The sequence below is a fragment of the Protopterus annectens genome, chromosome 5.part1 (genome assembly GCF_019279795.1).
Source record: "Protopterus annectens isolate FY-2018-M chromosome 5.part1, PAN1.0, whole genome shotgun sequence".
Classification (NCBI taxonomy): domain Eukaryota; kingdom Metazoa; phylum Chordata; order Ceratodontiformes; family Protopteridae; genus Protopterus; species Protopterus annectens.
This window is the reverse complement of record NC_056736.1, coordinates 282,860,855-282,877,667: the sequence shown is the minus strand read 5'-3', so window position 1 is coordinate 282,877,667 and position 16,813 is coordinate 282,860,855. Positions and strand designations below refer to the sequence as shown.

At 41.5% G+C, this 16,813-nt stretch overlaps 1 long non-coding RNA gene across 1 annotated transcript in view; it reads right to left on the bottom strand.

Annotated features, from left to right (window-relative positions):
* The window catches only part of LOC122803376, a 752,949-nt gene that overhangs the window by 160,948 nt on the left and 575,188 nt on the right, over positions 1-16,813 (bottom strand). The window lies entirely within an intron of this gene.

Sequence of the window (16,813 nt, the reverse complement as noted above, 5' to 3'; positions counted from 1 at the left end):
TGTTCAGAGGAACATGAATCCACAGTAATTTTTGTGGGAGGGTGGTGTGAAGAAAACAAAGGTGGTTTAGGGACCATTATGGCTATGAGCAAGCCTTGAGAAAAGTCCATACATTTTTGGGGCATTTTTTTCTTTGGTGTGAAGTCTACCAGAGCTAAGTAGGGTGGTTCAGACCCCCGACGTACCCTTAAACTTACCAGGGATCTCTTTCCTGACTAGAATCTGTGGGATGCACTCTGGACCTTTCTCCATAGGAATAGTTTCCTCGATCATAAGGTCCTCGAATGGGGTCACAGTACAGCAGTAGAGGGCATCAGAGGTGAGTTAGACTCAGTGGGAGCATCAGAATCAGTGGGTAAACTGAGCATCTATCTAGGCCTTTTGAACTTTTTCTTGTGGGACAGAGGTACAGCTGGGGAAGCGAGATCTGTCATCTTGGAGTGGGCCAAATGTTTCAGATGTTGGATCTCCAAAAAGTGTTCTGCAAAGACGGACAAAATCGTCAAGTCTTTGGCACAAAGGTTTGGTTGCATTCCGCACCTAGGCAGGAGACACACCGGTTATGAAGATCTCTGTATAGGATTTGCCTACTGCACTTGCACTTTCCCCTCCTAGGTGACCTCTAATACAGATATAACAAAAAAGTTAGGCATGTATAGCAAGGCTCCCCAACAGAGCACTTGCCTCCTTTTAAGAAACTACTGTACCAACAACCAAACAATAAACAAACAGTCCAACAGATATGCAACCTGTGTTCGGGCTAGCAGCGAGATAAGTCACAGAATCTATGCTTATATGCCCACCTATATAACCTTACAATTATGAGCTAAAGTCAAACATTGGGCGTATGACCCGGGAAAGGATAAGCTTTGTAACCCTTGCCAGACATCAGTGGTGACAACGCATCCGTTTGGAATACTACAACAATAATCTCAGGCAGAACATCCACAGGAATGAAATTATGCAAACAGTGGGAGAACTAATAGAGCACTTCAAACATTACATGCATAAGCACATGCTACAAAAAAGATCAGGATTATGGCAGGCATGAAATATCGACTTAGGCAGAACCAGAGCACAAAAATGTACTGCAGCTGTTGCACTCTCCAGGCATTCACCAACCCTATGAGTCTAGTAAATGGGATCCTGCAGCTTCAAATGGCAAATATGACAATAAGGTTACAATTTATGTACCTAATTTTTTAATATTTTTTCTCCAATGGGGCAAAGGAGTGCTATGGCATGGGGCAAGGATAAGGGGGGGGGTCAGAGTCCCCCCTCCTCATTTATCTTCCTGCCCATGTATTCATGGAAATTTTTCTCCAGGTCTGTAGATTAAAGGCATAACTCCCCCAATCCCAACTGCCTTCAGGGGAAAACAGCCAAGCCAAAAAAAAAAAAAAAGTCAGAACTGCTCTGACCCTCCCTGGGGTTAACTATAGCTTGTTGGGTGCTACCAAAGCTTCTAGTCAGCTGGACCAGAGAATCAGAAGAAGCCCAGCAGAGAAACTTGGGCCAAGGCACTACCCAGCCTACAGCCTAGGCCATGTCAAGCTGGGCTATACCCATTTAACTTTAGAGGTTCTGTGCCTCCCATGACTGGAAATAGCCACCATAAAGTCCTTGGGTCATAGGCTGGGATTGACACTTTAAATGGTCACCAGGAACCTCCTAATGAACCAAGATCCTAAGGATCCCACACTCCTCTTCTGAAATAATAATGCGTGCTTCCACTGTCAAAGGGGCCTCTGGCACATCAGTCTGGGAGAGCACACCAAAAACAAAGTGTGCGTGCCTGCAAAATAATCACATCAGTGGTCTCAGCAGATTCTGCTTTCTGGGACAGCAAAAGTACTTCACCTCACACAGAGCTGAAAACCTTGGGGCATCTGAGCTGTTGGTTATTGGCCTCAGTTTCCCTACACTTACTAACTTTTTCAGCGTGTGTTTTCTTTGAAGACAGGTTCCCAGATGCCTTCAAAACAATGCCATGATGGCCCAAAACCAGAAACACCTCCCCCTTTCTGGGGACTAACTCCTACAGATGGAATGCCCTCTGTTTGAAAAAAAATGCAGTGTGCAGGAATCCATATCATACTTTGGAACACAGCAAAAGCAGGCACTTTATGAAAACCTTTGTGAGGAATTTGCTTTCTGCACATCACAAAACTACTGACCTTCACAGCAAATTCTTCAGAACCAGTTTCAGATTACATGGACATATGGTCTTCCCAGCATGTGTAGTCTAACAGAGAAGAAAAGGGCCCTTATGGGATGCAATACTTATCCGACTCCCTGGAGGACGGCCAACCAATCTACTACATGTGCTGGGAAAAGCAACATGACAACTCAACTGTGAAGCAAGAATGATCTGAAGATGTAATTGGTTAATGCACACACTGTTCCATTGACATGCTGACTTCAGTTTAAGAAGGCTTCAGCAGAGGCACTGGAGGGAAGGTCAAGATCTGGAAAACTGGCTAGCTGCAGGCTACACTACAGGCAGGATATACCAAGAAGTGAGGGCTGCAACAGTAAATACTACAATGAATATGAAACAGATGGCCCTCTTTAAGGAATATTCCAATAAGGTTGCCAAGCTGTCCTTACATTTGGTAAATCACAACCAGGGGTAATGGGAGATGCCCATCCCAGATCCTGCCTAACAGACCCTTCAACAGCATTATATGCCATAAAGACTTAGACTACTTAAAATGGAAGACAGACACCTATGTTTTACTCTAAAAGCACTCAAAAGGGTGCAATGAAGAGGAAGGGGTAATGACTGCTTCCTAGCAAAGTCCAGTGCCTACCTCCACACTACAAAACCATCAGCTAAATATCAGTAAGGAAAGTGGGAGGCAGGAGAATGCGTTTGCCCTTTAGATGCCAATGAGGCAACTGCTAGTAGGGCTGACATCAGAGAAATGCAGCATCCTACAGGCAAGCACTGGTTGAACTACAGACACCTGCAGCCACTACGGGAAAACTTGCCCTAGCTGGAAAAAAACAGTGGAAGACCCCTAATGCCCCAAAACTAAGCTAACCGAGAGCAACATTTTTTGCTGAAGCACTAACCTTTTTTCCTTTAATGGCAGCTATCAGCAACTACATTTTTAACTGGGAAACCAGTGGACTGCCTTACTGAAGGGGGGAGGCATGCTACCAGCAAAGACTTCCTGCCACGGTTTCAAAATTACCTAAACAGCTGCCAAAATTACCTAAACAGCTGCCACTTTTCTTTCAAAGTGCACTTAGCTGTTCTTGAAAATGGAGTTCCACAATCATCTGTACTTCCTAGACTTCTATTTTCTAGCTATATAAACAAATTACCATATAATCTACCTTACCCTATGTGTACCACTTCACACAGAGTACATGGGTCCCATTTCATATAACCCAATCTCTCTTCTCTCTCAAGAGAGACCTCCAGTTTAATTTCCTCTCATTAAATCAACTGGACAAACATTAAAAAAATCTATAGAACTTAGACAAATAATAATAACTTTCAAAACCAAACAAAAGTTCTCCAAATCTCCCAACTAACGGCAAAATCCTACACCACCACTCATTAAAAACTCATTCATTCAACTACCTTAGCATATAGCTTAATCCATCTCTAGGCTGCACCCTTCATCTTGCCAACACAAGATAAGAATACATTTCTGGGCAAACAAAAACTCACCCTTTCTGACGGCTATTGGAAGAGGCATTTTTTTCTCCCCACTGCAGTATAGCCTGCCTCCAACGAACTCTGGCACATTATCAAGACAATCCACCAAAATAGGTAGATTTGTAATGCTTTCTGCCAAAAAGAACACCATTCCAAAACACAGGAAAAGAGAAAACTGGTTCCCTGTAAAAAAACAAAGATCTGACCTACTCTTAGGCTCATAGCAATTCAAACTTAAGCAATTTCCTAGCTTAACATCCAAACTTCGAAAACCTCAGAAGCCGAAACTTCACAACCCCCCTCACTGTAACCCCTCAGAACAAAACTCCACTGTACAGACTACATCCATATCAGGATCTAAACTCGGAGAAACTATTTCTTTCCACATTATCCTACCTATAATTATGTACACAACTCATGACCTATCTTCCCTACTCTTGCCAAGCCAATGACAGCCTTCTGAGCAAATTACTTGACACATCTACCCATGCGCTTTTTTTTTTTTTTTTGAATGAAAGGTAAAGTCGCTCCTACCTCTCCACTGCCACTCCCTTCTCTTAAACATCTCATTTCTTCCCTACTATATTCATACTTTATCCTCATGCACACAATGTAAATAACTGTCTTAACGCACTTTGTGAATACTTGAATATTACCATGTATATTCCTCATAACATTGTTAACCTAACAACTGCGCACTTCGGCTGAATATGGATAACCTTTTTGCCTTTCACTACTGCATATCATCTCCTCTATCACTTTTGTACTTTCCCAGGCTGACAGAAATGGGTCAGCTGAGATCAGTGATCGACCCAAGGTAAAATACATATATACACACGCACACATTCACATGCACATATAAACAAATAAAATGTCAGTCAAGGAGTATCAGAAAACACCAAGACCTTAGAAGTCCTCAAGCAAAAGACCACCACAATAACCACTGAAGGGAGCTCAAATGACTCCACCTGATGACTCTCTCAATCCTTCAAGATGAGCCCGAGGAATGAATGGTTGGAAAGAGGAATTGTGCATACCTGTGGACTGCATGCTGGAAAATCAATGTGGCATAACAGATCTGAAAACCTTCAGTTCTGTCTTTTCACCGACAATTCAGACCTCTGCACTAAAGTCTTATTTTTCAAGGAGAAAGACTACTACTACCACCACCCTCTAATGTAAACAGAAAGCTTTCTGGATTAAAAAAAATTTGAAGCTTTCATCCTGTGATGATTTGCATCTGTTAAACCCACAAAAAAAGAAGAGCACCCTAACAGGTGAGTTAGGGACCCAAGAAATAAAGTTTCAACATCTCTGCAAGCATACTTAAGAGAGAAACAACATCACAAGAAAAAAAGCAGGCCTCAACTTAGCAAATGAAATAAAGAGCTTAAAACACTAGTGAAGCTAAGAAAATAAATCTCAGATGAAAAAGGAAATACCAAACAGAAAAGGAGGTACCCCTCAAACCAAATATCCACATAGTAGTTTATGTACAAGAAGGCTAGATGAAAGCTGGTTAACACAAAAAGTGGAGTGAAGCTTTGTAGAAACCCAGCCTGTGGCTATCCCTTTCATTACTGAATACCTTTTGTGCATAAGGAAATTGAGACTGGCAGTATCTCTGTGTATGACAGGAATGAAGAAGGTAAAGCAATGTAGGAAAGTTTAATCTGCTCTGTGGTTCTAACACCTGCAGTACAAGTCCTAAGGTTTACCAAAGAAAGGCTTCTTCACACCAGACTGAAAGTTTTCCTTACTGTTGGTTGGACAATGGCAGTTTGAATGTAAAATTAATGACAAAACTGTGGCAACTGGCACTCTAGGACTGGCAATTAACAGATTAAATGGGAGTCACCATAATCAAATGCTGCAAATGCATACAGAGGCCTTTTCTCACCACACCTTCAATGGTCAAACAGTGCTTTTGGAATCTCCTTATTGCTGGGCTCCAAGATTCTAGCAGGTGACGTCTATACAATTACTAGTGGTGCCATGGATTTCCTATAATAAAAGTAATCACTCAGAAAGAGTCTAACATGGCAAACATTTCCCAAACCATTTCAAATCTTGCAGCAACCAAGTAGCTGTAAGAGACAGGACAAGTTAAATGCATAGTCTTTAACCATGAATCTGGGAAGAGTAGCAACAGTGTGAAGGTACGCTAGCAAGTGAGATGAGATCTAGGGTTTAACCTGGTATAAGCTAATTTTTTTATTAACAGACCTCCAACATCAGTTACACTCATCCCATGAGTGACGGAGAAAAGGTGTCTAGACCACTTGAGGTGGTCGTGAGAAAAGACTTAAATCCAGACAGTTTCACCCTCCTATGGCTGGATAAACACATCCATAAGGTGACCCCTTCCATGGCCAAGCAAGGGATAGTGATTTTTTTAAAACAGGATTGATTAGCAAAAGTTATGCACTTACCATAATGATAGACCAGTGTAGTCTGTCAGAGTTAAAAGATGAGATATTAAATTCTGACCTTGGAGCCTTTTTCAAGGGCTTGGATCCATGGCTCTGGCTCTTCTCTTACCCATAATTCTCTCTTGTCCCAAGAATACCTCAGATTAAGTTTGCCTGCTTTTATCTAGTACTTCACGAGATGGACACAAAACAGATGGACTAACCTATGAAATAAAACAGGGTTCTGTAACCTGCGGCTTTGGAGCCACATGTGGCTCTTCCACCACTTGGCAGTGGCTCCTTGTAGCTTTGAAAAATAAACGGCTACTCCACCGCACAACACACAGAGCGATCGAGCAATGGACTCTAAATAGTGCTCTTATAAACTTGCTAGAATAACATTATGTTTGTTGCCATGCATTCCACACACACAGAACTATCAAGCGATCCCCCGGCAGCAGCAGAATCTCCTGAAAGGTTTCCATACCTCTCAGTCTTACCACAAGAAATCTGGACAGAGCCACAAATAAAGGGGAACAAAGAAACAAAAGTAGGGACACACACACAAACACACAAACACCTAGGGATAGATTTTTAAATACTGCTCTTATAAACTTAGTTCTTTTACTTTTAGGATAGCAACTATATACAAAACTTTATAAGCTGTGTTATCTTCATTTTAGGGGTCAAACCGGTTTTGTGGCTCCCGATGAATTTTATTTGGTGGGAGAAGGGCCAAAATGGCTCTTGACAGAGAAGGTTGCAGACCCCTGAAACAGAACATGGATAAGGAAGCATCTCCAGGCTGAACACAAGACAAGGCCCTGGTCAGGTCCAATCGATTAGTCAAGGGCCATAATGTAATAATTTAGAATAAAAGATGGCGGGATGGAATACTTGGCCATACAGAACAAAACAGAGATCTAGCCTTATGGTAAAAACAACTTTCGTATTCAATGTTGTCTTTTCCATTAGACAACAGATGAGACAGATTCCCCAGAGATCCCCAGTAGGTTTCATGGAGGATATTCTGAAAGATAGTAGAACCAAATGATGCACAATATCTGGAATGCACACTTAATTTATAGTGCGACACAGATGCATGAACAGTTAAACCAAGTACCCACAGCTATCGGTACTCTAGCAAAATAATCAGCAGAGGTAATCACTGCTCTAGCTGAGTGAGCCTTGGGCTTGTGTGGTAATACTACTCCCATTTTCTTCTAAATAAAGATAATGTAGCCACCCGGATAACGTCACTTTTAAAACTGTGACCAAATTTTACTTTTGAAAAGGGAGAGAAAACTGGTACATTTTCCGATGTCATTGGTAAATTGTAAGTAAAATCTCAATTAACATACATTCAAATGTTAAGTATACTCCCCTTTGTTTGAAAAATTTGGTAAGAAAACTGGTAGGTTAATCCTCTGGTTAAGATGTGCTTCATGACAATAATCTCAGCACAAATGACTACCGTCCAATTGCTTTAATTAACATCGACAAAGATTCTATCATCTATCTTAGCAAATAGACTAAAAAACGTTTTACCACATATTATATCCCATGATCAATTGGGTTTCATGAACAATATACAGGTTTCGGATAACACTAAACTATTGAAGCCATAACCTATTTAACACAATTCGATAAATCCCCCAAATATGCACTATCTGTCGATGCCCAAAAAGCTTTTGATCGGGTAAACTTAAACTTCCTCTTTAAAACCTTGAAGCACTTCTCCTTCCCTGATGAATTTATCAAAATGGTTACAACCCTTTACATTAAGGCCTCCACTACCCTCAATATAAACAAAAAAAAAAACTCCAAACCAATTCAGATTATAAACGGTACAAGACAGGGGTATCCACTCTCACCCTACCTATTTAATATCTATCTTGAAGTATTATTGCTAAAACCAAGTCAAAAAACATTCCACCATTCAATATACTTGTATAAATTGCAAGTGAAATATACCTACTTTGCAGACGATTTAAACGTCTATTTAGAACTTCCCTCAACGGAACTTTAGAAAATTCTAAGTTCAATAGACAAATTTTCACAAATCTCAAATTACGCCATTAATCCTAACAAATCAATAATCTTCCCACTAAACCCCCTTGGTCACAAAGAATTTTTTATACCATAAACTACTATCAAAGTTAATTATTCCCTAAAATATTTGGGTATAACCTTTGCCCACCCTCAACAAGAGCTAATTAATGGTAACTTGTACAAAACATGGGTTAAAGTCATTGAAGATCTCACAAGATGGAAGAGTCTAAACCTATCCTTCCTCTCAAAAGTAGCTATTATAAAAATGAATATTCTCCCCAAACTTTTTTCACTTCTTTGCCCTTAACCAAAACATTCCAAACACTTTTTTCTCGTAAATAAATGCTACACTGGGGAAATTTATTTGGCACCCTAAAAATGTTAGAATCAGCTACATCAAACTTACACTTCCCAAAGATAGAGGAAGTCTTGGCCTTACCAGACTTTCTAAACGTACTACCATATAATTAAATGCCAGTCGCACTGTACACATTGCTAATTTCCAACAATCAAACAAGGACTGGAACCCCTTATGGATAAGAATTTACAATGCTCATATAAAAGGCGTCCAACCTTAATCCTAGTGCAATTATCTTCCTTAACACAAAAACTCTCAAATAACATAAAATTCATCCTATATTAATAAAAAATATCAATGGGTTCCAAAAACTGATAACATCCCTTGGTTTGCGACATTCTCTAATGATGGCCCAACCAATTCATCTTAATCCAAATTTTAAATCGAGTAACAGCATGTTAAATCTCGATAGTTACCCTCTCATTAGGAACTGTACAGTTTGGGACTTCTATACAGTCAAAAACTTACCATTTAATGACATCATATCCTCTTTTGCAGTCAATAAAAAATACTATATAATCATTAAACAAATACTATATCTAATATCTTTGGCCACCATGATGTCAGTATCCACCCCCCGGAACACCAACTTTACCGGACACTAATAACCCAACTACTATTAAGGACTAAAATGCTTTCCAAGGTCTATAGACTAGTAACAAAAATAAAACACCAAGACAATATATTATTCTCTAAGTACTGGGATGGAAAAAAACAGGGAAATTACACTTAGCCAAAAACTCAATGCAACTGATGCAACAATAAAATTAACCCCCTTCAAAAAACGAATCTATACCCAGCTCATGATAAACAATAATGCCCATCACACACAGTTATTCCTAAACAAAATTAACCCAACCACCTCACCTATGTGCCCAACATGCCCTAATTCAGTGGCAGACATACTCCACATTTTCTGGTCCTGTAAAAACGTGTACAAACTTTGGTGCTCCCTAAGAGCAGGACTGGAGATAATGGGATATATGAAATCAACCCTATCCTGGGAAATGGCGTTACTAAATATTTATCCAGGTTCATTTAAATCTGAAACTAAACATATTATCACGACACTATGTGCGCTTCTCAAAACTTACATTTCTTTAAACTGGCTAGACAGATCCAAAGGGTCTTGGAATGACTTCCAGTCGATGGCCGTTAAATATGTTTTGGCAAGTAAACTTAAGACAACAAGCAAAAAGAAAAGTTATTTTCAGAAATATTGGAATAACCTACTAGATGCTCTTAATCAACATCATCCTTAGGTAGACCTCCATCCTCCCCTTTTTTTTTTTCCTTCAGGCCTCATCTTATCCCCCTTATCTCTAATTCCCCTAGTTCTTTTGGACTGTTAATTTTGTGACAAATACTTTTCCTCTTTAATTTCTACCACCAACATAACTCTTGAATGATCACAAACAATACAACCCCCTTTGATATATTTTCCTACCCTTGTGCAAGCACTAACATGTAGCTTCCTTATACTAACACCCTTTCATTCAGTGACAGTCATGTGTATATACTGTATATAGTTAAATCAAACAGGTTTTAGGCGTACTGATACACTTCCATAATCCTACAAAATAAAAAAAAAGTCAAAAAATGATGCTACCTTTCTGTCTAATCTCCTAATCACTTGTTTAATGAAGGTTAATATTTTGTTTGGTTATATAGGACTGATTGTACATGTGCCTAATGAAACGTATTCACTTATTTGTTTTAAACCTATTTGCATTGTAATCAATTCTGTATTTGTCTCTTTAAAAATGCTAATAAAAATCAGATTGCAAAAAAAAAAAAAAGATGTGCTTCCAAGGCCACTTTAGGAAGAAAAGGAGGATTGATCCTTAGTGAAACCTTAACCTTATGAAAAAAACAGATAAGTAGGTCTGCAGGACAAAGCTTGCAACTGAGATCATCCTAGCTGAGGTGATTACCAGCAGGAAAATAGTTGTTCCAAGAAAGACATTTTAATTCTGCTGAGGATGCTGGCTCAAAAGAGGGCTCTAGTTAGGGCTTGGACCATCAAAGCAAAACTGGATCTCTAACTGGGGATCTGAGAAGAAAGGGTTCCTTTCAAAAAAGTCTTAAAGACTTTCAGAGAGTCAAGAGGTTTGTTTTTTGTCAGACATGAAAATTAGATATGCCTGCTAATTGTACTTTGATGGTCGAGAAGCTAACATGTTGCTGAAATAAGCTCGCCGACTGGCTAAAATAGATAATGAGGCAGAAAAAGGATCTAAATCTTTAGAGAAAGCCAAGATAGCAAATCTCTTCCATCTAACAACAAACTTTCCTAGTGCTAGGTTTTTGGGAGGAAGACAAACTGAAGCAGGGAACCTGGCATTTCTGGTCTTCATCTGAACTGGAAGAACCAAGTGGTCAATTTCAAGTTTTTTGTATCTTGGCGAGTCTGACCAGATAGATGTAGAATATCAGGACATGGATCAGACACCCACTAAGAGTATTTCAGATGAGGCCAGGGAAGAGGGATCCATAACTGCTTGGCCCAAAAGGGCTTAAGAAGCATCACTGTTGCCTTGGTACTTGTGCTTTCTGAAGAAAGTTTGTTACAAGCAGAAAGGCACAAAATGCATACAAGAGACCCTGAGGTCAACTGTGGACTACATCATCCCTCGGTTTAAGCCTCTTTTGGGGATAATCAGGGAAAAAGTAGCTGTTGCTACATCTGTCTGGATCACGCACATCCTTTAAGGGGGAATTCTGGAAAGCATGCAACACTAGGAGGACTGCAATCACCTCCAAGATGATGATATGAAGCCTGGCCTCTCATCATCCATGTGCCTTGAACCATGCTCCTTTCATGATATCCCCCCACTCCAGAAGAGTGCCGTCCATGGTCTCAGTGGTGGGAGAATGAAAGGTCGACCCCATGTGACTATTATGGAGGTCAACCACCAACAAATATGGTTCTTGCAAACTGATGTTAAGTGCTCTGGGAAATGAGGTTGGTGTAACATCAACCACTGTACAGTTAGTGTCCACTGTGGAAACCACCTGTGGAATTTTGCCTGAGGTATGAACGTGACAGGTGCAGCCATTGACCCTAGCAAAATTCGAATCAATCATGCCAGAAGATCTGGATACGGCAGTACCTTGGAAGGTATACGACATGGGGATAGTACTCTCAATTCTGTAAAAAAAAAAATAGCAATTAGTGATGGGGAATACAGGTAGAACCCTCTGAACTCTAATGTTTATGACTGTGGACCGCATTTACTTGGGAAGAAGGATCAGTATAACTAAAATCCAGTTAAGAGTTACATAGAGCAAGAGGTCCCTGCACTGGATAAGCAGATCCTTGGTGGATGTGGTGAGAAGGCAGAAGTCTACACAATCGCTTTCTTGGGTGGTGTAAGCCAGGGAACCTTGTTGGCTAGGCTTACATAGGCCCTCGGGTCGATAACCTAGTATCTATCTATGAACAAGGGAATACCTGGAACCCTTGCAGCCTTAGGATAAGCTGAAATGACTGCCATGCATTTGGTAAACACCTTCGGGGCTGTGGTGAGGCCTAAGAGCAGCACCCTGAATCGAACATGACTGATGCCCAGCTGGAAACAGATCACCTGAACTACGTCTCCATCTTGATATGGAGATCTATCGAGCACATCCAATAGTCTTTTCTCAGAAAAGGAAGAATAGACTGCACCGTGACCATCAAGACATTTTTTCATAAATTTGATGAAATTGTTTTGGTTCTGAAAAAGTCTGGGGAATTGAGGCCCATTCTGGACCTAAACAAACCTTGAATAGACTCTGGAGGGGACTCCTGGATGACTCTGCTTTCAAAAGCTTTGATCCGTCTACTGCTGCCATTTCCCTCTGACTGGGTGGAACACTGGGGATTCTCTTTTTCAGAGGGAGAACAAAGAATAATATAATCTCTGGAGATTATCTTCTGTACTGATAATTCTTGAGTGATAGCTAGCCAGATGTGACGCTTCAGGGATAAATGCCACACCCCCAAATGTCCCTAGAATGCAGTAGTTAGGCACCCCTTCAAGAGAACTGAAATGGCTTTTTGGTGGTCCACCTCTGCCCCTGGGGCAACATCCATTGAAGTTATTTCTCCCCCACTGCACCCCAGCAGAAGTATTTTGGCAAAAACTCTGGGACTTTTAAAATCATAGCTTCTTTCCAACCTTCTGGATCATGGAAATAGTCCTTTGGCGGGAGTGGAAAAACATATGCCTATGGCAAACAGAGTTCTTATTCTCTTGCTCATTTCTGGTAAGCATGACTTTTACCTTGGGTCCAAAGAGTGTTGAGCAGTCAAAGGAAGCATTAAAGAATGTCTTGAAACTTTCTGCAAACTCACATAAATGTATCCAGGTATACTGACTAATAGCAGTGCTGGTGCCTCAATGTGCCATCAGCTGCATTTGAAAGATGATGCATAGACACGATGGACATACAGACTGTAGGGTAGATAGTTTTGACTCGGTTTTTAAAATGTCAGCAGGCAGGCTACTTGAGGGACTTGGAAGTTCTTTAATAATAATACTCTGAAACGTCATCATATGGGTCAGATAGTTCAGTGCGCAGACAGCAAAGGTTGCAGAAGCATGCGTCCATTTCCCAAATCCGTCCAGTGCCCTGGCCTCAATGTTGGGGGAGGGCATGAAAAGATGTGCTTTACGAGAGCTCCTTTTTGGTGGTTGCAGTAACAACCATGTCACCTACTCAGGTAATCTTGCTCCCCAATGGGACCTGTTCCTAGGGGTAAACCAACATTCTGGCAGGTTTCCTTGGGATGGACTTCATCACATTTGGTTCCTTCTGGGTGTGCTAAGAGACCACATTAATGAGCTCACAGACTGGCAGGACCACTCAAGATGTAACGAGTCAGCTCCAGAAGTCGCAAGGAATACCAGCTCTTCTAGGATGAAGGCTTCAGTGAACCATCCTCCACTCTCCTTCATTAAATTTGAGAAAATCCACAAAGGAAATGCCTTGTAGAGGGGATCTTGGGGATCCCTCCACCTCCTAAAAGTTAATATCCTCAGTGACCTACTCTAGTGAACAGTCCAGATGCCTCCTCTTGCAAGAGTTTCTTGTGACCTTCCCCAGTTAGGACTTTCAGGGAAGGGTCAGAATTAGAGGGAGAACTTGCCAAGCAAAAACCTTCAAGGCTTAAGAGAGGCTTACTGTCCCAGTCAGACAGGATGAAGCAAACATAACAGAATCCAAGGGGGGTTGGAAAGGAGCAGAGTGAATATAACAGATCTCCTGTCTGGGCCAATATCACCCTCTCTAAAGCCTCACAACCCAAGACACAACCCTCTGACCCAAAGAGGCCAAAGGAGGAACATACCCAGCCCTGATCGGACTCTTATTAGGCAGACATCGGATCCAAACAGTCCAGGGCTAAAGTAGCTAAGGGTAGGGATGGCTTTGAAATCCTGAGAAGGCTCAGACCTCCATACTTTGGCCCTAACATTTCAGGCCCCGAGACCCATCCTGACCTGATGGGGCCAGAGCCGCAAGGGTGAAGGAAACAGTCAAGAGTTGAAGTTGTATGCTTCAACAGGGATCTCATCAGTATCACTCAGTACAATGAGCACCAGAACCAAAGGCTGCACCAGCAAAAGGAGTGATCATGGCTTGAACTGTCTGGATCAGACCCGGAGCCACCTATGGGGTACCAAAAGGAGGTCCAACAATTGGATCCAAGTCCAGAGAAGCTTCTGCAACAACCTATCAGTGCTGGCTTCTGAGAGGCTCCTTGATGCTCAAAAGGACGTGAAGGAAGATGTCAGAGAAGGTGGTCTGTATTATCTCTGACTGGGTCTATCCTGAAATATGGGAGAGAGTGAAGCATGGGACTAGCTGGCTCCAGGGAGAAATGGCTTGGGTTCTTTGACACCACACCAGATGGGCATGACAGATCTACAGACCTTTTTCAGGGCTTTTCTTTCACCTTTTCCTTCTCTCTCTTGGGTAGGGAGAAGGGGCCTTTGAACAGACATTTGATGCATTTGTCAGTAAGAGCCCCAACCCAAAAAGAGGCACAGTACTCTCACTCCACTTTCAAATGGACCATCCCTAAACAGTGCAGAGTGTGAGAAGGTCTGTGGGGGGATTTTGTGCCCGCACGCACTGCAATTTTTGAAATTATTCAAAGTGTCAGCCATTAACTAAAACACAACAAGAAATACACAAGAACATCAGGAAGCCAGTTAACAGTACAAAAGCCCCAACACTAACAGCTCTAAATAGTTATGTAAAAAGTACAGTTGTGTACACTTACCGTAAATATAGATGCTTGAGTGTATTCACTGTTGCAGCCATTACATTTGGGTAATCTGCTGGCAGGTTACCCTCAGTCGGCCTGAATAACAAAGTCTTGGGTCCTGCGTCAGTTGCTGTCTCCTCTTCCATGACGTCAGGTCGTCAGGAGTATAAAACATGCAGCAGACGCCATTTTAATCAGTTTTTCTTGCCCCAGACGTCAGGTGCCCCCCAAATGGGGAGCAAAAATATATAAATAAACTGTAAATATATAAATGCACCTTATAAAACATAAAACTTACCTTCAACTAAAAGCAAATACACCACAAAGGCTTTTGAGTATAGTGAAAGAAAGAAAAGGTATAGAAAGGGGGATGGCGGGTGGGTAACCCAGACTGCAACAGTGAATACACCTGAACATCTACATTTATGTTAAATGTACACAACTGTACTATGTTCTTCGTGTTACATTTGGGTAGAATCCCAAAGCTATGGATGGGAGGATGGAACTAAACAGCATTAGGAGCAGCTACAAGGCCCTGCAGGACTGCAGTGGCAAAGTCTGCCCTGCATTTAGAGAAGAGAGGTAAATGATAATGCTTTGTGAACATATGAACAGAGCTCCAAGTAGCAGCTTCTAGAATGTCTCTGGTTGGGACCTCTCTGAGAAAAGCTGCTGAAGTAGAGGCAGCCCTGGTGGAATGGGATCCGATCCCCTTGGGTACAGGTTTACCATGGTGCAAACAGCAGAAACGAATCCAGTGGCTTATCCATTTAGAAATAGTCTGCTTTGATACAGCCTTCCCCTCTGATCCTGCAGCAAATGTTACCAGTAGTTGCTCAGACGTTCTTAGAGATTTTGTCCGGTTTAAGTAGAATCTTAGTGGTCTGTGTACATCCAATGAATGCAGAATCCACTCCCCCTTGTTCTGCGGACTTGGGAAAAAGGTTGGCAGGTGAATGGTCTGGTTAAGAGCCACACTGGATACCACCTCAGGCATAAAAGAAGGATTGGTCCCGAGGGCCAGCCTGCCCAAGTAAAATATAATGAAAGGCTCCACTGCCATGAGAGCCTGTAGTTCTGAAACCCTTCTAGCTGAAGTGACTGCCAAAAGAAAAGTTGTCTTCCAAGATAGAAATTTTATATCTGCAGTAGCTGCTGGTTCAAAAGGAGGCAGGATGAGTTTTTTCCAGCACAAAATTGAGGTCCCATGCAGGAGTTGGTGCTCTCCTGGGAGGCCTTAAATTTTTGGCCCCTCTGAGATACTGTTTTAGCAGTGGATGAGAAAAGAGGGATTGGCTCTGTGTTGTAATGAGCAGAGATGGCAGAGGCATGGATTTTTACTGAAGAAAAAGATAGGCCCTTGTCAAGCATCTCAGTTAGGTATTGTAACTGAGGAATATTGGGTTTTGCTGTGTCTATTCCTTGTGCTTGGTTCCAAGCATAGAATCTCCTCAATTTATCAGCATAAGATTTTCTAGTACTAGGCCTTCTGGCTTCCAAAATGACATCCATCACAGGTTTACGGAGAGATGTGATTTAAATAATTAGTTAATTAGCTATGCCGCAAGATTCAGAGTTTGGAGCAGAGTGTGCAGAATTTGATAGTTCTGCTGAGACAGCAGATGAGGTGCTTGAGGCAAGTACCACAGAGGAAGGCGTGACATATTCCTTAGAAAGCAGGTACCAGTGTTGGCGAGGCCAGTCCAGAGCAATTAGAATCATTTTTGTTTTTTCCTGTCTGACTTTTAGTAAAACCTTGGAGAGTAGAGGCAGAGGGGGAAAGGCATAGACTGATAGGTTTTTCCAGCTGAAGGATAGAGTATCCACTTTCCATGCTTATCCACTTTCCATGCTTTTTTGTGATGAGTTATTGTGCAGAATTTGTCTAACTGATACATTTATTTGCCTCTCCCCAAAACTATGTCTGGGCTTCCCCATTTCTGTTAACATGCTGAAGATTTGTGTATCCACTTTCCATTCGTGCGGGTCCATAAGATTTCTGCTTAGGTCATCTGCCAGAGTATTTTGCTTTTCTGGAAGGAATTGAGCTTGAAGATGTATTT